The following is a 25090-nucleotide window of genomic DNA, read 5'->3' as shown; positions in this document are numbered from 1 at the left end:
TGGTTAGGGGTCGCCACTGCGGATCACCTGTCCGCTCATGATTGGCAGTGAAGTTTTACAGTGTCAAGTTGCCAGCCCGGTGCCAGAAGGCACACACATGCACTCACACCTAGGGCCAATTTAGAGTATCCAGTCCACCTGCAGCATGCCTTTGGGATGTGGGAGGAAACCGGAGCACCTGGAGGAAACCCACGCAACCACAGGGAGGACATGCAGACTCCGCACAGAAGGCACCCCAGCCGAGGATCGAACTGGAGAACCTCTTGCTGTGAGGTGACAATGCTAACCACTGCACCACCGTGGCTGCCCAGATGTATAGCTAATTATACCTCTCAAATGACCAGATTTTCACAGAACATCCAGATTTTTGCCTCATATATTTATCTGTTCCTCATAAAATGTATAGTTTTCTGGCAAATCACTGAGGATTGAAGTCTCTAAATAATAACATACATTTCAAGTTCAGACTTCATAACCTTCAGAAAATGCATGTTAACACAAATCCTGCTATTCTACAAACATTTTATGTTTATAAGAGAATATTTAAAAGATGTCCGTTAGGGTAGCTGTGGTGATACAGTGGTTAACATTGTTGCCTCACAGCAACCTTCTGTGCAGAGTCTGCATGTCCTCCCTGTGGTCACATGGGTTTCCCCTGGGTGCTCCAGTTTCCTCATGCAATCCAAAGACATTGCAGTAGGTGGATTAGGCACTCTAAATTGGCTGTAGATAAGAGAGTGTGTGTGTGTGTGTGTGTGTGTGTGTGTGTGTGTGTGTGTGTGTGTGTGTGTGTGTAGTACGAATGAACTACCATGGCAAGGCTAGCCACCATGTAGTGCAAACCTTGCCTTGAGATGATTGTCATTGCTGAAGTGACACCCTGACACCGTATGCAAAATGGGAAAAGGGGTTGAGGATGGATTTAAAATCTGTCCCTATTTTTAGGCCATTGTCCCACCATTGTTTTGCGCTTTGTCCAGACTTCATTCCTACCAATTTATTTGCTTACTTTTAAGAACAGAATCGGTATGTTTTGTAACTGCATGTGCTTCCTCCTGAGATTGTACATTGACTTAACTGTTTATTTCCCACTTCCTAACATGTTACGAATATAAAGGAAGAAATAACAAGAATGCATTAATAAGGTGCTGCTACTTTATATAGAGCACTACCTGAAAGTCTCAGGTGTTCAAATTGAAACTATTTAGTAATGTGACAATTAATACGTAACAAATCGTTTGAGCAATAAAATAAATATTCATGCAAGGCAGTTACAGTGTATAATGTAGATAGAGCTTGCACATGCATTTAGGAATATGAACTTTTATTGTTCAGCTCAGGTCTTCCTGTGTTCATTCAGTTGAAGAGATTCATAGTTTAGCATGCTGTTCTAATTCCTGTTAAAGAGAAGTATGTCGTGTTTCCATTAAAATGATGCCACCTGTAATTTTGAGCAGTACTTATTGATGCTGTGTCCATTTCACATAATCTAAAGCAGACTTGATGCTGTTCTGTCATGAAAACCTGATTGTCAGCATTCTGCTTGTTTTCTCTTACATCACTGGGTTTAATCTTGTCGACGCCCTCTGTTACTGTTGTCCTGTAATTTTATTTTACTCATTATGTGTAACAACTGCAACACTGGCAGATACATTTATTATGAAGAAATGTGCTGACTTTAAAAGAAAATGTTCAAAATGGAGAATATAGTCCGTAATATGTTATCTGTTCTTTGGTAGGACCATACCCCTCAACTTTGCTTAAAAATGTTGGGCAAAGCCAAGTTAGGGACAGTTTTTAAACATAACTCAACTCATTTAAAGTTAATAGAAACAACAGATTTTTGCACCAAAGTGCATTTTGTGAACAATAAAATATATGAAACTAATGGCTAGCATTTTTGATTGACTGCACTCTTCAGTGATTTATTTACTTATTTAACATTTGTTTACAAGGGAGGTCTGACTGGACTATTAGTCCATTTTCCGTGGAGGCCCAGGGAGAAGACCACAGTGGTGGGATCTGTAAGGGGAGTTTGAGGTAAATCTGGCAAATTTGTTGCAGCATGCCTCAAGTTTAGTTAAGTCTGTGTTTTCAGATTTGTGAGGATAGGACAGGAGTAGAGTATGGTGGAGAGTATGTGAGCCCTTGCAATTGATTGTCTGCTGTTAGTTAGGAATGGCTTTATTCTGTAGAGTGAGTCTAGTTTTATGTTGGCTTTTTTATGATATGTGCTAGATTTTTGTCAAATCTCAAGTTGTTACCAATGGTGACACCAAGCAGTTTGGTGTGTGAGACTGGTTCAATTCTGGTTTTGTTGGATGAGTAGATGAGGAAAGGAGGAGTATGGTCAGTAGATTTGTTAGAGAAAAGCATTCATTTAGTTTTGTTTGGATTGAGAATAAGTTGATAGAGAGATGGGATTCAATAGTTGAGCAGGATTTTTGTGTTATATCATGGGGTTGTGAGAATGAGGGTGCAGGACAGATGAGTGAGGAACTGTCTGCATATTGAACGATCGTGGCGAGGTTAGTAATGGTGTAGAGGTTTGTTGGTAAAGATAGTAGAAGAGAGGTCTTAGAATTGAGCCTTGTGGGACACCAACAGTGACAGGTAATAGGGAGGAGAGATTATTTTGCCACTTAACAGCTTGTTGGTGGTCAGACAGGTAGTTGTGAAACCATGATATAGTTTGTGAAACCAAAAACAAGGTCTTCCAGTAAAACGCAGGTGTCGCAAATGGATCCACAGAATTGTTAAAAACTGGCATTTAATCAAAAAAGATATAATAAAACATATAAAATGAGTGCTTTCATCCCTCCTTATTCAGGAACTTCATCAGGCAAGTACAAACAATCAATGCAACCATTAAAAAGCAATTTAAAACCTATACATCCCCATCTCAACCAATCACATTTAAGAATTCAATTTAATTTATGAAAAAATCATCCAGTTAAAGGCATCACCCCAAATAAACACATTTGTAAGCAACATACATCTAATATTATAAAAGTGTGTGTGTGTGTGTGTGTGTTTGTGTGTATATACATATGTATATATTCGCAGTATAAAAAAAAATGTGTATATATATATATATATATATATATATATATATATATATATATAGTATGGACTCTAAAAAATAAGACATATAAATATATAAAATATATATCCTCACATTATTAAAATGAATTATATATAATTTTATATATATTTTTATATATTTTATATATATTTTTTAATATATACAGAAGGGGTCCTTTATAAGTACTGTATATACAAACACTCTCTCTATTGCCTTCAGTTTTAGTAAACAAGAGATGGAAAACTGGGACATTGTGTTGCATTTAAATGCATCTGCTATAGTTCCTTTCTTTCTAATAAGTGTCCATGGCCCACCTCTTTCAGTTAATTCAAAACATCAGGAATAATGAACTTAAAAGAATGGTCAGGTCTTTCTGAACAATGCTTCGCTAAAGCATTTGTTTCTTTTTTTATTTTAATATCTCTAATATGTTCATATACCCTGTTTCTAAATTTCCTCTCAGTCTTACCCATATAAAAACAAGGGCAATCTGAACCCAGTGTGCAATACACCACCCTCTCCGTATAACATGAAGATCTACCATTTAACCTAATCTCCATTTTATTAATCCCCACACAACTCCCTTCCAACATACAGGAGCAATATGCACAAGCTCCAGATTGCTTTATAATACCCTGTTGTTGGCCACTAACATTATATTCTAAAATACCTTTCAAATTACTCCCTTTCTGGTACATTATTAGGTTTTTCACCTACACAATCTCTAATTTCCTTATTAATTAAAATTGTTCAATTCTTAAAATATCAGCAATCTGATGGCTGTTTTTATTAAAGGTCGTAATAAAGGCGCATTGAAAATGTCCAACATTCTCCCTTTTCCCATTAAAATATGTATCATCTTGTTGTGTAGGATCCGAGACAGTAACATCCACTCTTGAAATGGGCTGAGGTCCACCCAAATGGGGAGAAAGTGACCTCTTTCACGCTTATTCACAACCTCAATCATAGCCTCATTCACTAAATTCATTGGATAGTCTCTTTTGGTAAAAATTCCTTTCAAGACCTCACATTCATCCAAAAATGTCTCAAACGTGCTCACCATCCGGGCTTCTCTAACAAATTGCCTTTTGACAGCTGCCCTTTTCTGTTTATATGGATGGGCACTGTCAGTGTAAAAAAACTATTGGAATATAATCTGGAGATAATCTGTCATCAGTTTTCTTTTTTACTTTTAAAACTTAAATTTATTGTAACTGTTTTGCTTAGCATTTGATTTTTGCCTACTGTGACTTTAACAATGTTTAAATATGCCTAATACCTACTGTAACCTACATTGTCTGGAGCTTTTCTCCCCAGGACTCCATTGAAAACGGGTTCTTTTTGGCCCAATGGACTATTCTGGTAAACCAACTGCAAATAAAATAAAAATAAATAAAAATAAATATGTTTCCTCCCTAAAAATTCGAGACATAAAAACCGTATTGTAAGTGTCTTTCATAAGCCATACATCTAAATACAAGATCTCCTTATTATTTATAGTCTATAAAACGAGATGATGTCATTAATATACTCTACGAAAGCACCAATCTCCCCTCCAGGATCATTCCAATAAAGAAAGATGTCATCCAAGAAATGAGCATACATTAGGCAATAGCCAAAATATGGGGAGCAATAGCCAAAATATGGGTAACAATATAAGAATTTTTTTCTCCCATTGTAACATTATAATATTTGCATAAAGTCCTCCACATGCTGACCCCATTACTACCCCTTCAATGTGTAAGAAAAATTCCTTCTCAAATAAAATAAAATTATTAGTTAATGCTAATTCAAGTAATTGCTCATAGGTATTAATCAGAGTCTGTGGGAGCCCTTTGTTTTTGACATTCAACACCCAAACCATGGGGTATAACTGTACATAGGTCTTTAATATTAATTGTGATAAATACACCTTGGTCGTCATATTTCATGGAATTCATTCTTTTAAGAAAATCCCATGAATCCCTACATAAATTAGGTCCACTCATTACAAGAACTTTCAACTTGATATCAAGGAATCTGGCTAAAGAATTTGTTACTGACCCCCTTGCATCCACTGTAAACCACATGGGTGGTTGTAAAATGTCCCTGTGTATTTTTGGTAGCCCAAAAATCACTGTAAGTCTCGGGTGGGTCACGTTTAGAAAGTTATATTCATCAATAGAAATACTTCCTTCTATAAACTAATTTTGCAGCTGCCCTTCCACCTTCCTATAGGCCCCGTTCAGTTTGTTCAGTGAAGGTCTCACATAAGCCTTGCTCAACAAGATTTCTCTCATTTTACAATTATAATTAATGGTGTTCATGATCACAATACTACCACCTTGTCCGGTTTTATAATTCTAATTTATTTCTTAACATTTTTAATCTTATAACTTCCACATCCTTTAAATTTTTAACCCTATTGTCAAATTTCACATTACAAATATCAATTTCACATAATTTTTCATATAAATATAAGGAAGGTTGAATTGGAGGATTAAATGTACTTGAAACACTTAGGGGGTTAATCATGGAGTCTAAACCATGAAACATGATGTTAAAATTGAGTTTCCTAATAAAATATTTAAAATCAACAAGGGTTCCCCTGAATCAAAGGATTTTTCTGGAATAAAAGTCAGTCCTTTAGCAAAAAGGTTACAATGTAAAATATCAATAGGCACAGATGAATAATTAAACAATTTAAAGTCCCCTCCAAAGTTAAAATGTACAGTCATAGGTGGTAAGGTGTCAGTGTCCTATTCACATAAAGGCCCATCAACCCTAGAATTCATCTCCAATCCCTAAAATTGCCCCTCATTTTCCCTCTCAGGGCATTCAAATAAACCCATTCATGCAAGCACCTACCTGTATGTCTTTAAACATCACATGACCATGGGGTGGACATGCAGACTCCACACAGGCGCTCCAGCTGAGAATCAAACCATAGAACCTCTTTCTGTGAGGCAACAACGCTAACTGCTGCACCACCGTGGCCTTGTATATAAAAATATGTATGTATATGTGTGATATATATATATATATATATATATATATATATATATATATATCTATATAAAATGTTAATGATGTGATGTATATTTATAGGTTTTCTTTTTAGATTGCATACTATATATATATATATATATATATATATATATATATATATAGTATACGTTCTTTTTATAGTAGATGCATTTTGCTTACAAATGTGTTTATTTGGGGTGATGTCTTTAAATGGGTGTCTTTTTTCATAAATGAAATTGAATTCTTAAATGTGATTCATTGAGCCAGGGGGTGTGTAGGTTTTGAATTGCTTTTTAATGCCATTAGATGGACTATTTCCATGCTCTTAATGTAAAAACGCACAAAATAAAGATTGCTTGAGAGAGTAATAGGTTCATAGGTAGGTACTAGGCTATCAGCCCTAGGGCTTATACAAGCCTAGCCAAAACGGTACCCTGGCGTTCGCCACCCAGAAAATTATTTTCCTGTGCCCCTGTCAAGCAGAGCCACAGAGGTGATCCCCCAGGTGAATTTCCTATTTCCCATCCAATAATCGAGATTTTTCTTGAAGAGTGCTAATGAAGAGCTTTGTTTGATATAGATAGGTAGTTTGTTCCAGAGTATGGGAAGTCTCTGGGACAGGAATCTATCCCTTCAGCATGTTCTGTTTATTGTGTGGTGACAAGGTTAGGTCCCTAGAACATGTATCTCAGAGGGATTGGATTTCTTTAAGTGGAGCATGTCCAGCAGCTCTGGGTTTGACATAGCTTTGTATGTTGGGCAGAGATTGCCTCTGAGTAGGCGATATGTGACAGAGTAAAGCTGGAGTTTTTATGAGACGGTCAGCATAGGGCATCTGTTTGAGGCCAGTAATCCTCTTTATGAGGTATTTCTGTGGCCTTTCCAGTTGTTGTAGATGTCTTGTGAGGTACATACCAAAAGGGGCGTTGTACTCTATAATGGGTCTAATGAGTGACTAGTAGAGGGGAACAATGACCTCTTTCTTCCTGGATGAGAAACCTTTTGTGATGAGGTGTGCCATGTAGAAGGATTTCCTGACTACTGTGATGATGTGATTATCAAAGGAGAGACTACTGTCCACCTGTGTCCCAAGGTCTCTTATCACACTTTCGGTGTTAAGTAGACTACCACCTGTGTGGTAGCTCATGGGTACAGAGTTTTTACCAAAGGGGATGACAGTGCACTTTTTGGCATTGAGCTTGAGGCCATGGCTTTGACACCAGGCATCTGTCTCAGTGAGGCCTTTTTGTAGGATGTCCACATCATTAGGAGTTTCAATTATGGCTCCTAGTTTGGAGTCATCTGCAAACTTCATTAGCTAAAGACCCTCTGTTAGCCTTTATGTCAGAAAAGTAGATACCAAACAGGAGAGAACCCAGGACTGAACCCTGTGGTACTCCACTTGCCATTGGTCTGAAGTCATATTTGGAGTCTGCTACTTTCACAGTGTGGGTTCTGTCAGTGAGCCAGCTGGCAACCCATCTTGTGACATAGGGATTTATACCTAGTTTAGTGAGTTTATCTATAATTCCAGAGTGGGGGATGGTGTCAAAAGCCTTGTCAAGATCTTGATAGGCTGTGTGAACCACTTTACCCTGACTTATGGCTTTGGTGACTACTTTAAAGAAGTCAATCAGGTTTAGGAGATATGATCTGCTTTTTACAAACCTGAACTGGGTGGGGTCCAGAGTTTGGAGATTATCAGTGTCTTTGTTTATAAGTTCCATGATGATACATTCCATGGCCTTGCAGACGAGGCTCGTTAGGCTAATGGGGCAGTGATTCCTGGGGTCTGTGGTGGCTCCCCCTTTGTGGAGTGGGATAACCATCACTCTGCACCATTCAGTGGGCACAAAGCCTGAGGTGAGGCTATGATTGAACATGGTGCTTAGGTGGGGTGCCAGTTCATTCTGTAGTTCATGTAGAATGCTGCCTGGGATGTTGTCCAGCCCATACTGTGTTCTTGGCTTTGGAGAGTGTGGTTTTTGCCTGTGCAGTCATAATTACAGGAACTTTGCATTCTTCTGGTATAGAGCTGGGCCATTTAGGGGGTGAGGGGGAGGTAAAGTTAGCACTGAACCTGCCAGGATGTTGTCAATATCAGTTGGTTCTGTATATTTAGTGCCATTGTGCTGTAACTCAGAGCAATTGTGAGTGTTGCCATTGAGATTCTTGACATAGCTATAGAATGCTTTGTGGTTGCCTTTAGAATCAGTGGTGATGTTGTTTTCATAACTAGCTTTGGAGGATTTTATGAGGGATCTCAGCTTCTTACTGAGGCTGACCAGGGAGTGTCCAGTCATGGGATTTTACTCTTTTTTGTAACAGTTTCTTTCTTCTGTTGTAGAGTTTGTTTATAGCAGGGGACCACCAGATTGGCTTCCTTTTTTTTTGGAGGATAACATCTTGGTTCTGTTAGGGATAGCATGATCCATACACTCATGTAAGTGCTTATAAAGTGCATTTGTGTAGGATTCAGCAGTCATACCTCTATTGTCCATCTGCATGGGTGCCGTGAAGTTTGCCACTTCTGTCTTTAAGAAGCATGAAGTTGGCTTTGGAGAATTTTTTTACGGTGGTTTCCCTAATGGGGGGTGGGGTGGTATGTGGCTGTCCAGGCTGATTAGCTTGTGGTCGGATCTGACCAACGAGGAATTGACTGCTGGTGTGGAACACCGGTTGCCCATGTTGGTAATGACCAGGTCTAGGATATTGCTGCTCCTGGTGGGGGTGTGGATAAGTTGATCCAAGGCGTTGGAATTTATGAATTCCAGAAAACGTTGAGCAAAAGAGTTGGTACATGAGTAGTTTTCCCAGTTAATGGTGGGGTAGTTGAAATCACCCATTATTAGGGTGTTGGGTTGTACCCTAATATTTTCCAGTGTATCAAGAAATGAGGAGTGGGACTTCTGGGGCATGGTGGGGGATCTGTAACAAGTTACAATTTGGATTGCGGTCTTGCCCAGAGTTAGTTGCACTTGGATAATCTGAGCACCTAGCCTGGAGGTGTGGATATCCTTAATGAATATGAACACGCCTCCACCTTTAGTGTCTCGGTCCAGGTTAGGTGGCCGAAAGGTGTGGTATGAATTATAGCCTGGTAATGCAGGGGTGCTCTCTAGAGCCTTGAACCAGGTCTCTGTCACTACACAGATGTTGATGTTCTCCATTTTAAGGAGTGCCTCGAGTGAATGCATTTTGAGGTTTAGACTTCCAGCACTGAGTAGCATTACCCTCAGATTTTGCTTGCTTGTACCTGTTACGGTGGTGAATTTGTCATTTGAACCTTGCCTATAAAAGGCACTATAGGGGTGGCTAGAGCCTTAGCCAGTATCCGGAATCCCAAGGGCGACAGTTGCAGGCCATCTCTGGCAAAGCATCGTGGTCTATTGATCATGTCATCCCAGGCAGACAGATACTGGATCCCCTTAGAATTACACCAGAAGCTTAGCCAATTGATAAAGTCAATCATTTTGTCCTTGTACTGTGGTATCATTCTGGGTGATAGCGGGATGCTACTCGGGGATAGTGTCATACCTGCCTGGGCTGCAAGATCAGAGAGCACCTCCATGTCTCTTTTCATGTAGTCCAGGGAGGTACATCTCAGGTCATTCACACCAACATGGACAATGACAAAGTCATATTTGTACTTGTTGTGGAGTGACCTTAGTGCGTGCATTATGTAGTGGATCCCGGCACCCGACAGGCAGCTGACAGTAACTTTCTCCTTGTTTAGCCTGGTGAGTGGAACATCAGTCTGTCTGACTATAGAGTCACCTATGACTAGAGTGTTGGGTGCGTTGTTATGCCTTATGGGCTGTGGTTGAGTTGATGTTACCACAAAGCAAAACTAACCACCTAGACAAGATGATTTTAAGTATTAGGGACTTTTAAGATGATTTAAATTGCAAAAACAACACAACAGGATAGAACAAAACTAAAGCACTCTAAAACAGTTAAGAGAAGTGCAAAACAATAAAATAAATCTCTTATCAGCTAAGGATGAAGCAGGATTAAATCAGGACCCCCCAGTGAAGTAAGGTTGCCAAGCAGTTGGAAGCTCTGGGAAAATGAGCAGGAAACAATTTGTAGTAAAGGAAGTTCACTCGAGCAATATAGGTTTGCTGAGTTGACACTCAGTATTATGGATCTATGGAAAACAATGAGTGGGAAAAGTACTTAAATAGCTTACATAACAGACAATAACAATGAAGGAGGGGAGGGTGGGACTTGGAAGTCAGATTACCATAAGGGGTGGAAGCCAAAAACAGTCTTTTAAAATCATGGCAAGAAAATTTTGGGAGAGTTGAGGAAAATTTGAGCTGCAAGAATCAAACTAGCCGGAGAAGGATCCAGTCAAATAAAGCCAATATTTGAGCTCTAGGCCTATGACTCTGAGCTACAGGTTAATGACTTGATGTAGGTTAGAATTTCAGAAACTTAGCTAAATGTCTTGGTTGGGACAAAAAGAACATGGGGGGGGGCAGTAAGCAGAAATGCACTAGAATTCAACTTTAAGCAGATAAATAGTAAGCTGAATATGACTTTAGCAGCAAAACTGGAACATAAACATCTGTAAAAACTGAAGCACCATATCTGGAGCAGAATTTACAATACTGCCACTACTGCACTTCTGACACATCCTAAGGCACCAGAGTAATACTGTTTATAGAAAAAATGCAGTAATGACCAAATGAGGCTCAAATCTGGTAGTTCACAGTTCTGCCACAACTGCAAATGAAGCTACAAAATTAAGGTCCCAGACAGGATTCAAAATACAAACAGCCAGTGTTTACACGTAATTCTGCTTATAGTCCAGCATAATGAATAAATAAGATTTTCCAGCAATTCACAAACTTCCCACAACTGCAAATGAAGAAACAAGACTAAGGACCTAGAACAAACTAAAAAATGCAAACACTTATTACCACACACACAAACTTAGTCATCCATTTACGAATACACAGTCTGCCACCTTTGAATCTGAACCAGTTGCAGATCAAACTCTAAAGTAACTTATCTCATGCATTCAGATTTGTAATGCAGGCTGCTTTTAGCTGAATCCTTTTTTGGATCATACATTATTTTCACAACAAACAAGTGGCTTTTCTGTTTGAAATGAATGTATTTCCTTTTTGGACGACATTCCATGTCAGGAACCTCTGTGGCAAAGCCCAGGTTTGGTCGGAATTAGCACTAACAGTATCATTTACACTGATCCTGCCGACTTAGCCAACCTGCTAGCAGATGAGTTCAGTGCAAACCTCACCCCCTGTCCTCCCCCAAAGGCCCTTTTGACATCCCAGATACTTGTCCCGCACCTCACAACTCTGTAGATCAAGTGTTACAGGCCCTATCCAAGGCAAAAAACACGGCTTCCATTGGACCTGATAGTATCCCAGGATGTATTCTGCACCATCTCCAGAAAGAACTAGCTTTGCCATTGAACACCCTTTTCAACCACATCCTAAGTACTGGCTTCATTCCAGCAGAGTGGAGAACCACCATTGTCATCCCCTTGCACAAAGGTGGTGCCATTACTGACCCTGCAGACTATCCCCCTATTAGCTTAACAAGTCTGATCTGTAAAGCAGTGGAGTGTATTAGTATGGATCTCATGAACAAGAACATAGGCAATCTCCAAGCACGTGACCCCCACCCAGTTTGGATTTGTCAAGGGCAGATCTTGCCTGTTGAACCTGGTTGACTTCTTTGAGACTGTCAGCAAGGCCCTGGATGAGGGAAAGTCTCACTACATACAGCTTACCTTGACTTGGCCAAGGCCTTTGACACAATCCCCCACACTGGCATCGAAAAACTAACACAACATGGTGTAAATCCCTATCTCATCAGGTGGGTGGCCAACTGGCTCACTGACAGAACCCTCAAAGTCAAAATAGGCTCCTCCACCTCCAATAGCAGACCTGTCACTAGTGGAGTTTCACAGGGATCTATCCTGGGACCCCTACTGTTTGGCATCTATTTCTTGGAGGTACAGGCAAAAGCAATGGCTGACCAAGTTTGCCGACAGCTGTAAGTTGGGTGCTGCCATTGACTCCCCAAACTATGTTAACATACTACAAGAGGGTCTCACAGCAACTAATGACTGGTGCCAAAGTCATGACCTCAAGCTTAATGCAAAAAAAATATCATCATACCATTTGGCAAAAACACGACCCCTACTGATAACCACATCAAGAGCAACCCCCTAAGCACACAACCTGTGGTGAAAGACCTGGGCACTAAGGTTGATAAAAATTTCACATTCGACCATCATATAGCAGCAGTGGCCAGAAAAGCCTTTTACTTGGTTCATCTCATAAGTAAAGGGATTGCATCCAGAAAAAAGGTTATTACCTCTCTATACTCCTCCCTCATTAGAACAATAATTGACTATAATGTCCCATTTGGGATGTATATCTCCAAACATTTGCACCAACTGGAAAGGCCACGGAAATACCTCACAAAGAGAAACCATGGCCTCCAACACATGTCCTATGCAGACAGGGTCAAATCACTATCCCTCTACTCGGTGTCGTACAGATTGCTCAGGGGGTGATCTGTGTCTCACCTACAAGCCAATCTTGGACCCTGCTCTACTAAAGAAGTAAATCTAACTCCTCATGTGCTACCTGCTCAAAAGGCCTGAACCTAATATGTGACATTAATAAAACCTGCTAGAGAGACAGGTTTGTCTCCCAGAGGCTGCCTGTCTCTGGAATAGACTTTTCATACATATCAAACAAGAACACCTTGCTGACCCTCTTCAAGCGCACCCTTAATGAGTGGATGGGAAACCACAAATTTGTCCTAGGGGTTCCACCTGTGTCCCTCATTGACAGGGGTGACAGGTGCTGACTGAGGTTTACTTTTGGGGATAAACTCTTGGCTAGGCTTGTAAGGGCCCCAGGGCCATTAGCCTAGTAACCTCCTATGATCCTATTATATAAGTGTGCTTTCCTTTTCCAGGGGGTGAGAGTGAGAGTATCAAGGTTACTGCCACTGCACTTCCACCTGGAGTAGGCTAGAGGGAGCCCTTGCCATCCCAGTGAGTGCGGGTAAGCAGCAATGGCAAGTCTATTGCAGAATTGGGGAGACTGAGCAAGAGTCTGGGTTCTGTTAGTGGCACCTTTATATAGCAACTATTACAGGAGGCTCATATTTCCTATTTTGAAGAAGGAACCTGAGTTACTGGACCAAGAAAATACAGCAATTGAGTAACCAAGTTTGTAGAAATACGAGGTTCTGAAGTGAAACAGCAGGGCAGTAAAGAAAGTAAATTTAGGGATGTGCAAGCATGTAACCCTAGAGTAAGAAAGACTCATTGATGCCATTTGTGCTGTCTTCCTAGTGAAAGTTTGAAATCCAGGTCTTATTACTGTCAAACAGCTGGTGGTAAAGAGAACATGAACAATCAGCTATCCTAGCAGTAAATGTGGGAACCCTTCTGAAAAAAAGCAGTGTTCTTGGAAATCTTATACAGCCTCTGCTCATAAGCCTTTAAGCTATGCCAGCCATCACTTATCAACTGAAGGAACCAGCAAAGTAAACGTCTTTCCTAGCCATGGAAAGTTTGCACCTCATTGAGGTCTGGTACAGTAGTGGTGCATTTAAAGGAGAAGAGAGACGTGGTGATTAAAGGGAGATAGATAGACCATGCTTCTCAACTGTCCCTACTTTTGACTCAAATTTTAGGTCTGTCTCTCTTTAATCCCTCTTAAAACTGGAGACTGTTGGAGAAAAGGTGGTGAATTGCATTTGCTAATTATAGTAATTAGAGTTAAAGACCTCTTTTAGTTCTGAAAATGTATATTAATTCACTTTCTCTTATTCTGTCAGTGTTTCAGGTTAATAGTGCCAATATGTTAAAGTGTCCGGGATTGTTCATGATGATCTATGGATGTCTCCCTGAGTCAGTTGAGATGTGTCTCTAACTGGTTGCGACCTAGGAGTTAGACATTTACTACATTTTATAGCAGATTTAAGGTCCTCTTTTGAAAAGAAATAAGGACAACTCCCATTGCTCTCCTAGCCTGATACAAAGAGTATGAAACCTTTTTAAAAAGGCATAGCATGTAGTGTAGATTATACACATTGAAATTAAGGGGTTAAGCCCTGAAAGTCTCCTAGAGTCTGACATCATACATATCAGATGCCTATAAATACCACAGCAACTGCCTAATTGACTTGACCTAAAATCTTCAGTAAACAACAGGGGGAGCAACTTCCTAGTGTTTGAAACGGTTGAAAACTACAATGAAGAAGAGTAATGGTGTGGTAATCTTGTTAGACACAACAAAGGTAACTGATTCTTATGGAAAGTTGTGTGTGATTGTGTGTGTGTGTGTGTGTGTGTGTGTGTGTGTGTGTGTGTGTATATATATATATATATATATATATATATATATATATAATGTGTGTGTGTGTGTGTATATATATATATATATATATATATATATACACACACACACACACACACACACACACACACACACACACACACACACACACACACGCCGCTCTCTCACACACACGCACTCTCTCACACACACGCACTCTCTCATACACACGCACTCTCATACACATGCACTCTCTCACACACAAACAAAAGTTAAGTAGAAAGAGTAGGCTGAGCAGTAGTGCTTAAACAACTGGTCTTTGAAGCAGTAATGCTCAGAGAACTGTGATATGTGCAAAACCGTACCTCTTAATAAGCTGCTGAATGTGTGGTTGAGCCATGTGATCTCAGTTATAAAGTGATTCTGGGCAAACTAAGTGTTTTTCTGTAGGAATTGTCTTTCAGGGATAGCCATTTCAGATTTGTCTCCCAAAATGATTACATTTTTGTGAGATCTTGGGAGGCCTGAGTATGAAGTTTGCATTGAAATTTTGGGTTTGGAAATTTTGGGAGGATATAGACTGCCTAAATTATTTTTGAGTCCAACCATAAAGATTTTTACAATAAATGAGACGCATGGTCATATTTGTTGACAGTTATGTGGCACCTCCGGGTCTATATTATATGTTCGACGTTTGAAAACTTCGAAAGTTAAATAATCAAATTTAAATGTTCGAAGTTTCAAACCTTGAACATATAATTAAAAAAAAATAAAAAAACAAATGGAACTTACCCGAGTAGTGTAGGCAGGGGTGCAAGCCCCCTGCACCCCTCACACCCCCTGCTCTTGAAATATACCAACTCTGAGACCGCTCTATAGTGTGTAAAGGGAAGATTTCCCTTACTGCACTGTAGTGCGGTTGCAGAGTTGGTATATTTAAATAGTGGGGGGTGTGGGAGGTGCAGGCCTGCCTACAGCTGTTAGATTTTTTTTTTTACATATCTTCGTTTTATAACTTCGAACATTTAAATTTGATATTTTAACTTTCGAAGTTATAAACCTTCGAGCATATGATATAGACCTGCCACCTCCACCTATGTAGCCAGTGGTTCTGTCAATTCTGAAAAAGTATTTGACTGAGAGAGTTGGAGTACATGTTCTTCAGCAAAGACCTCAAGTTGGTAGGTAAGGGACTGCCACTCAAAGGCTTCATTCATTGATAAGCAGCCATATATACTTACATTGTATATGAACCCTTGGCAGGAAAACCGTGTGGTAAGGTGTGCATGTGTGTAGGTGTGTTAATTTACATAATACTGGGCCTGTCTCAGGATGTCCCAAGCACTGCAAACTTTGATGCAGGATACTCAGACTGTAAGGCTCCACTACAACAACACATTAACTTCACCTGTTCAAAACACAAGTGCATAGTTTTGATTTCTAATTTTGTTTTTTAGATGGTACCTAAATTTAGCAGATTTAGAGGATTTTAATAGGAGTGCTGGTGCATCAAGGAATATATGCAGGGCTGTGGTCTAATAGATGAATGATCTGATATTCTGAGTTTTGGAATTTTTGCCACTCAAAATGCATTCTCATATCCCAGTACCAGATATTTCATTTATTATATACTTCCATATATTTTTTTTCTTTGTAGCTTTTTGTGTACAATACTGCTTCCACTGATTTTGATGGATTGTGGCACTATAGTTTATGTGGAGGGCATTTGTTAAAGTAGTTTGTTTCTGTTGACGTGAGATATGTAATAATATGAGATTGGTTATTTTAATTTTTTTGCATCTGTCTTTTTTTTTTTTTTAGTTGGAGAGGGTGCATGGGTTTGTGAGGGTAGTTTTGTTTTATAGGTGTTATTAAAGTTGTGCATGTTGTTTTTTGTGCTGCAACTAGGCTTTTTTCTGTTGTTCTGTGTGATTGAATGCATATTTTATGTTCAGGATCTGTGTGTGTGTGTGTGTGTGTGTGTGTGTGTGTGTGTGTGTGTGTGTGTGTGTGTGTGTATATATATATATATATATATATATATATATGTATCTATATATATATGTGTGTATATATATATATATATATATATATATATATATATATATGTATACGTATATATGTATGTATATATCTATATATGTATATGTATATATATATGTGTGTATATATATATATATATATATATATATATATATATATATATATATATATATATATATATAAAATATGTATGTGTGTGTGTATGGCTTTTACCAGGCGCACTCCATTTTTTCTCGTGGTTCGTTTTCATGGAGGACAGTGAATGTAGTACCACACCCACAAAGTGGAATGAGGGCCTCAGGGGATCCGAGGTGGGAGAGTTCCGCAAGATTGCGGGACAGTTAACCCAACTTATTGACTTACTTACTCCAGTACATCAAGGACTTGTTGCTATTCTATCCAAATCTTCCAATCCATCAGGAAGTGGCTACGAGACGTCACGATACAGTGATCAACTCCCCCCGGGACAAGGCAACAATGGTATGGTCCATGGATTGCATGCTGACATTCCTGGAAGTAGTAATGTTAACTTTCAGGCTACACCAAATCTGTTGCGCCCATTGGAGGGTAGCGATGGTAAATTGCCTCTTTCCTTGTCAGCGAGAGAGAAGAATGTACATGTGGAGTTCAACGACTAGCTTAATCAAATCTTGCTGTTTCATTTTTCCGAGGACACAAACGTGAGGTCCAATTCAAATGACACATACAGAGAATCTCTGGACAAATTACAGACTGCTTTACTAAGGTACAAGACATTGAATTTGGACAATGTATATCTACATGAGTGTTTAAATAAACACATTGTACCTAAAGGTTTAAGGATATTTAAATATCTGAATAATGTAGTGGAAGGAAGTGAATTCCACAAGGAACTTTTGAATATTTTCGATAGCTGTGGCTTAGAAATAGTCCAAGCAATTACTAGAAACAATGATAGGGAAATTAGTAAAATGAAGGAATTAATTGACATGTATAATGAGACAGTTACCACAGATTTAATTTTCAGTATAGAAACTGAGAAGAATAGATATTATGATATTAGAACACAAATTGACAAAAAATGTGAGGATATTAAAAAATGGAAATACAAAAAACTTGAACGTGATATCAGGAAGGACTACAATACCCAGCACCTCCACGTAATAGTTGTACATCATTTAGCAGAGGAAAAGTATCAAATCCCAATGCTTCGCCCCCCCCCCCCCCATTATGAAAACAACAGACGTACTCTGGAACACATAGATGGCCCAGAGGCCACTGAAGGTAATTTTGAGCCCCTTCCACGGAGGTCCGAAAGAATCTGTAATAGGAATTTAAATGGGAACAACTATTTTTACAGGGGGCAATACCAACAGAGGTGTGGGGGATGCAACAGGACCTGGCAGTAGTATCAGAAATGGATATCAGTATAACACAAGGTGAAGGTTACGAAATAGTAAGCCAAGCCAGATTTCATATCTTTAATTACAGTAAGCAAGAAGTGACCCAAGAATTCTTTAACCTGTTCACTAAAGGTTTTACATTTGCACCTAGTCAGAACAGTCATTTAGCACAGGCCATTTTAGATGTTAAGATGTTTGTTAGAAAATCAAATTTGGAAAATATGTTTGGAAATAATTTGATCAGAATACAAAATAGAGTGCCTCAGAAACATAGTACTTTTAATCCTCCTGTCCACCCTCAATTAAAAAATTTGGAATATAGTATTGAGAAAAAAATTAGAGATAAAATCAGGATTAATAGTAAAGTATCTAATCTGGAAAAAAAGAAAAATTATTACTAACTACTTTGAGAGAAGATCCAAATATTAGGATTATGGAACAAGATAAGGGTGGGAGGATTATAATAATGGACAAAATTATTTATGATGGCAAAATGTATTCTGTATTACACGATGTTTGCAGGTACAGTAAGGTATCTATTAACAAAATTAATATTTCGTATAAAAAAATATTTGGCCCTCAAAGATCTATTTGATCAGGGGGTAATAGATTATGATACTTACCTATACCTGGAAAATACTTCACCTAGGGTACCCTCGATATTTGGGGTACCCAAGGTTCATAAAGATGTCTCTGACCCCCCCTTGAGACCCATTGTAGCATCCGAAGGCTCCAAGATTTCTCCTTTATCAAAATTTTTAGACTGGAAAATGAAATTATTGTGGGGTAATGTAAATATTTGTTAAAAGATTCTTGGGAATTCTTAAGGCAAATTACTCCGGATTTAAAGGCAGCCAACCTTAAATTTGTGACTATTGATGTAACAGATTTATTTTCTGTTATACCTCATGAGACAGGGCTAGCCTGGGTGGAGGAGGTCCTCAGGGATAATTTAATGACCAGTGAAAATTATATTTATACTATTTTAGAATTAGCTGAACTTGTTTTGAACAACAACTTTTTTATATTTCCAAGGTGGATTTTTTAAACAGGAATCTGGGGTAGCTATGGGGGCCAACTGTGCCCCCACCTATGCTGACATAGTATTGTCTGTATGGGAGAAAACATTTATAAATAATAGTAAGTATGTTAAACATTGGAATTTATACACCAGATTCCTGGACGATATATGCATTTTTTGGACCGGTACAGAGGAATTACTAGAAGAATTTATCAGATACATAAACCAAAGTACTACATTTTTAAGATTTACACACCAAGTGACTATTGATTATGTAAATTATTTGGATGTCTCCCTACAAGTGATTGAAACTGGGTTTAAATCTACTATATACAGGAAACCCACCTTTTCCAACACTTACATTAGATATACTAGTGCCCATCCCTTATATCAAAAAAAGAGTATTGTTAAGGGACAGTTTGTTCGGGCTTGTCACATGACTTCTAATGAAGAAGATTTCATGAGAGAATGTGACCTACTTATGAAAATGTTTTTGGAGAGAGGATATACTACTGAACTAATAACTGATATACAAAGGGAAGTGCGTTCCAACAGACAGGGACAATTTAAACCTGTTTTAGGGATGGGGTCAATACAAATTGAATTTCCTACAGGCCAACAGGAATGTGAAATAGGTTCAACATATAATAATATTTTTATCACTAATTTTAGTGTTAATGCTTATGTAATTAAAAATATAGTAGAAAGTGAATGGGTCAAATTTAATGAATTCATTGACCTACCTAACTTAAAAGGGAAAACTATTAAAACTGTATTCCGGAAAGGTTACAATATAAAAAACTTATTAGAAAATAACAAGTACCCCTCTGTATTTTCTAGTAAATCTAAGGGCACATATAAATGTGGGGCATGCCCACAATGCAAATATATTACACATCAACAAAAAATATTCTTAACAGCTAGGAAGAAATGGATAGTAGCTTCAAACTATTCAAACTGCAACTACCAGGGGCTAGTGTATATTGCTCTATGTAAAGGGTGTGAAGGATTCTACGTAGGGAAAACTGAGAGAACTTTAAAACGTAGAATATATGAACATATGAATGATATCCAGAAGCAAAGTTCTAGGAATGCTTTATACAAACACACCCTTCAATGCCCCCAAGCTAAATTCCACTTTTATGTGGTAGAAATGGTTCTCAGAGAACTTAGGGGAGGCCCCTGCGAAACTAAACTAAAATATAGGAACACATATTGGCAAGTGGTTTTAGAAGCCAATAAATCTCCGGGCATGAATGACCATATATCCATTGCCCCTTTACTCAAGCTTAGATCTGCGAAGCTATAATATATACAATGTCAGTGACATGATATTTATACATTTTATTTATATTTGCATTTATAGTATATTGTATTAGCTGTATTCAATTGCTGGGAATATGTAGTCCATTTCATTATATATTATATATTGTATCATAAAAGTTTTATATCTAGTTTATATGTATTTTAAATATATTTATTACATGAAATATTTTAATACAACATTATTTATATCAGTGAATAGGTTTTTATAGTTTATTGTGAGAAATACTTGATGTTTAGGAAATGATTTTATGTAATTTATTCATTCAAAGTGTTTGAATCCAAGTTCCTTTAAAAGACTAATTGATTAATTGAATTAATATTCTAATCAAGATGTATATAAAAAGGAAGTGACAACATGATGGTTTTTCATATCTGATGAAGTTCGAGTGTTACTCCTACAAAAACGTTTTGTGGCATTTAGCAATGTTTATACCCTAATTTTGAAAATGTGTTGTGGCAGTTTTATTTTTTTACTATTCAATAAACTGGATTTTATATCTGGCGATTTCATCCTTCTTCAGCAGTCTACATTTACAGAAAACGTGTAGTGGTGGTTTTCTCAGGTACCTTATCATTGGCAAATAGCTCTGTGGTGGTCCGTTCACTGCGACTGGTATTTGATTGATTTGTGTTTTTTACCAGGCGCACTCCATTTTTCCTGATGTATGTATATATATGTATGTGTGTGTGTGTGTGTGTGTGTGTGTATATGTATATATATATATATATATATATATATATATATATATATATATATTGAAACACAATGTTAAACATTATAATGGATTGCCAGGAATAAGGGGTTTTAAAACCGATATGTAAATATACATTGTATATCGAAGTAAAAAATAAAAAATACATAAATAATGTACATACGTGTTAAAATATACATATAATAGACAGAAACACCCTCAGATCATATTTGCCCTTTGTTTTAGAATGGGCATTAGAGAAGTGCTGCCATTTAAACCGGGCAGACTCGGAGCATTGATTATAAGCTGCCATCTAAATTCCTTAGCCTCAACCTCTGTATTGAGGTCACCACCTTTTTCTTTATTGTAGACCCTGTCCACCACAAAAAAAAGATACATTTCTTAAAATTTTCACAATGTATACTCTGCAAATAAAGTGCATTGTGCACGTTCTTATTTTTGATGGCTCTTAGATGCTCTTATATCCTGTCACAAAGCCTGCGAATAGTTTTGCCGACATAAAAACTATCGCAGGCTGTGTAAGTTGCAACATACGCTAAGAGGTATTAGTTACGCTTCCCTGGACATGCTATAGAGAAGTTGCAATCCTTAATCCACACATAAGGGCCATCATTTATGAACCTGCAGTATCTGCACATACCACATTTAGACATCATAGAAGTATGATGTTTCGTGGACCCATTGTGTATTTCGAGAGTGTTTTTAATGTTCTTACCCTTACTATAAACAACTTTTGGCATATTGCCCAATGTTAATTTAGTGTTGATGTCCAAACAAACATTCCAATTTTCATTCAAAACAGAAACCAATTGGAGAGCTATTGTGTTGTATTTCAATACACACACACACCTGCTTGTTTGGTAACTTTCTCAGTGTGTACCCCTACACAACCGTTTCTCAAAATCGGGATGTAAACGGTTTCTCTTTTCCTCAAAATCTTTCTTGACATTCAGTAACAATTTTAAGGGGTAACCCCTCTCAAGAAACACACCAAGTAACTTAAACATCTCGTCCTTAAAAAGATTATAATCACTCACCAGCCAGGATGTTCTCACCATTTGCCCTTTGACAATACTCTTTCTTTGGTGCAAATGACAACATTTGAAGTGTAGCAAAGAATTAGAGTATGTTTCTTTCCTGTAAATGCTGCTACTTAAACTTTGTGGTGACTTAATCAATTTAATATCAAAAAAAATTGATTTCACCTGAATGCCAAGAGTGTGTGAATCTGAGGAAAGAGGTTGTACTGTTTAAATAATCATACTCCCCAATTTGAGTTACATTGCCTTTCCAAAGGATAAGTATGTCGTCTAAAAACCTGTTATACAGCCTGATTATTCGCCATAAATTTTGAGGTAAATGCATAATGGTTTTCCTAATGAACGAGGACAAGGTTGGAGAAAATGGGGGCACATCTGGCCCCCATCGCTACCCCTGTCCTTTGATGGAATAGTTCTCCTTCAAAGCTTAGATAGTTATTTTTCAAGATTATCTCCATCAATTCAAGTACATTTTTTTTTTAGTTTTGTCAGCCCTGTTGCTGTTTAAAAGGCTTTCTTGAAGCATATGTAAACCCTGGTCATGGGGTATTACAGTAAATAAGTTTATCACATCTACTCTGTGAAAAATATAGTGGATTTCCCCATTTACTGTTTTTAAATGTTCCAGGCAATGCCAGTCGTCCTTTAGAATATGCTCAGTGTCATCCAGAGGCTATCCTAGCCTAATTGTCCACAAATGCTGCAAGAGGTTCAGTCTTGGAGCCCCTTGCAGCAACTATTGGTCTAAATGGTGGATTATGCAAGCCCTTGTGGACTTTTGGGATGCCGAAGATGATGGGCAATACTGGGTGTTTGACACTCAAATAGTTATATTCCACTAGATCTATTAATCCCTGAAAAAGCGCATCTTGTAAATACAGGTCTATGTTGGTATAAGCCCTGTTGATTTCACTCCTGCATGCTCTATCATAGGTGTCTCCATCATTAAGAATCTCATTCATCCTGGAACTGTAATAAATAGTGGTCATCACAACAACCCCTCTTCCCTTATCCAGTTTCATAAATCTGAAACCTCTATTTTTCGCTAGGTCCCTCAAGACTGATCTTTCCTCCAAAGTTAGATTATCAGTGCAACTCTTATTCTCAATCAGAATTTCCCTAAAATCACTTTCACAAAGTTTCTCAAGGGCCAAAATATGCGGGTGGTAAGGGGGAATAGAAGTGCTTGTGTGTAGTAACTGTTCCTTACTCAAATTACAACTCATTTGATTGCAAGAGGAAAGTACATTTTCAAATGTAACTGTCTTGTGTAGTTTCAGATTTGTTAAAATGTCAGCAATGTCCAAACGAAAGCTAGGCACAAACGTTGTGCCTTTGCTTAACAACTCAAAGTGAACATCATGAATCTCCATATCAGTGTAATTTATATATGGTAAATCCCTGCTTTTTGTGTACTTCCCATACCATATGACCATTTAAATCAGTATAATCTGAAACAATAATGGATGTATCAACAGATGTGTTACAAAATCATCAAATTGTCCATAGAATTCACAGTTGAAATGTCATTTGAGCTGTCCATTAAACTGTCCATTAATGTGTCCATTAATATTTCCCCCCCCAGCCGCCCCTGCTGTAATATCCACTCTGAGAGTTCCTGCTCCCTCTGTTCCCCTAGTTCATTAGTCTTTCTGACCTCCTCACTTCGGAGGTCTGTTCCAAAAATGGTCATCATCCTGGGAATGTGTTTCACAAATATCATTGTCTACCATAAAACTCTGTTCATTGTTGTCAACCCTGTTGTTATTATCATACACCGAGTCAGACTTCTTGTGGGTAAAACCCACTGGATAAGCAAGATTCATTTTATAGTCGTTACTGTCTCTACCTAACTTTTTTTGTTTAACACTAACATTCTTTTTCACAAAATCATCCACACTATTTAACACCCTCAAATAGTTGTCCTTATATTGTGTAAAAAGTAAATCGGTCATTATACTCTTGCTAAGCAGTGTAATTTCTTCCTGCAGTTTAGCCAACTTACGTTGGTTAATATATGATAATGTCCATCATCTCTGTCTGTGTCTTGTCAAACTCCAGTTAATTCACGATAAGCAGACGTGCCTGGTTCCATGCCCATGGGTTGTTTCCACAGCCTCAGCCCCTTCGGGACTTGATTCAGGGCCAGTGACTTTGATAAAAACATATTGTCTAGCTGCAAGGCTCTATTTAATGCAAACCTTTCGAAATTAGCAAATTGGTTCCTTAAGGACGGCATCTCACTCCTCACCTCATTCAGGCCTGAGAAGTCCATTTCTGGTAAACGGAACCAATTCACAAAATCACGTCCTTCCAGTTGGTTGCGCTTAGTAACTGGGTTGGCATTTACTTTGCCTCCACCGGCAGAATGATTATTAGAAACAGGAACGTTGTTGACACTATTACGTCCATTCACCGTCTGTCCCGATACCTCTTTAATGCAATCCTGGCTTTTAAAAGCCGGTATGGCATTTGTGGTCAAACCTGAATGCTGTAGCATTCCATGTGTGGTCTAAACTGTAGCAACAGCAAATGTAGTAAGCAGTTTGCTTCAGTATAAAAGTGAAAAAAATCTTTTATTTATTTATTTTTTTTAAACTAAAATCTGAGTGCTGTAGCTCTCCGCACAGTCAGGATATAAACTGTAGAAACTGTTTGCTACATTTGCAGCAATCAGTTTGATACAGTTTAAAAAAAGACACTTTTTCTTTTAAAGTATAACATGAGGCATGCAGGGAGGGTATGAACTGTTTGCCAAAATTTAAAAAGAAGACATTTTTAACTGAAACATGAATGTTTTAGCACTCCATGCAGGCAGGGTATAAACTGTAGCAACTGTTTGCTACATTTTGCTAGATTTACATAAATTGACTTATGCTGCAGATATGACTAAAAGAACAACTGGTAATAGAAGTATGAGCCTTGTTGGAGGTTATTCAGTTATGCCAGTTGTTAAAATTGACGTAAAAAGTTGAGTGACTGTTGACAGATATGACTTATGGGACAATGTGATTACTACCCTTGGAGTAAAACCTGAGAGTATTTGGGCATTCATTCATAGTGGCAAACAAAGCTTTTATGAAGTAACTTTTGAAGCATTTGACTATACTGAAAAATGTATTGTTAACTTTGATG

At 38.1% G+C, this 25090-nt stretch overlaps 1 protein-coding gene across 1 annotated transcript in view; it reads left to right on the top strand.

Annotated features, from left to right (window-relative positions):
- Nucleotides 1–25090, top strand: part of LOC122810303 — a 189974-nt gene that overhangs the window by 114559 nt on the left and 50325 nt on the right. The window lies entirely within an intron of this gene.

This window comes from Protopterus annectens, chromosome 8.part1, assembly GCF_019279795.1.
Source record: "Protopterus annectens isolate FY-2018-M chromosome 8.part1, PAN1.0, whole genome shotgun sequence".
Lineage (NCBI taxonomy): Eukaryota > Metazoa > Chordata > Ceratodontiformes > Protopteridae > Protopterus > Protopterus annectens.
The sequence above is the reverse complement of the archived record's forward strand: the minus strand, read 5'-3'. Positions and strand labels throughout refer to the sequence as shown.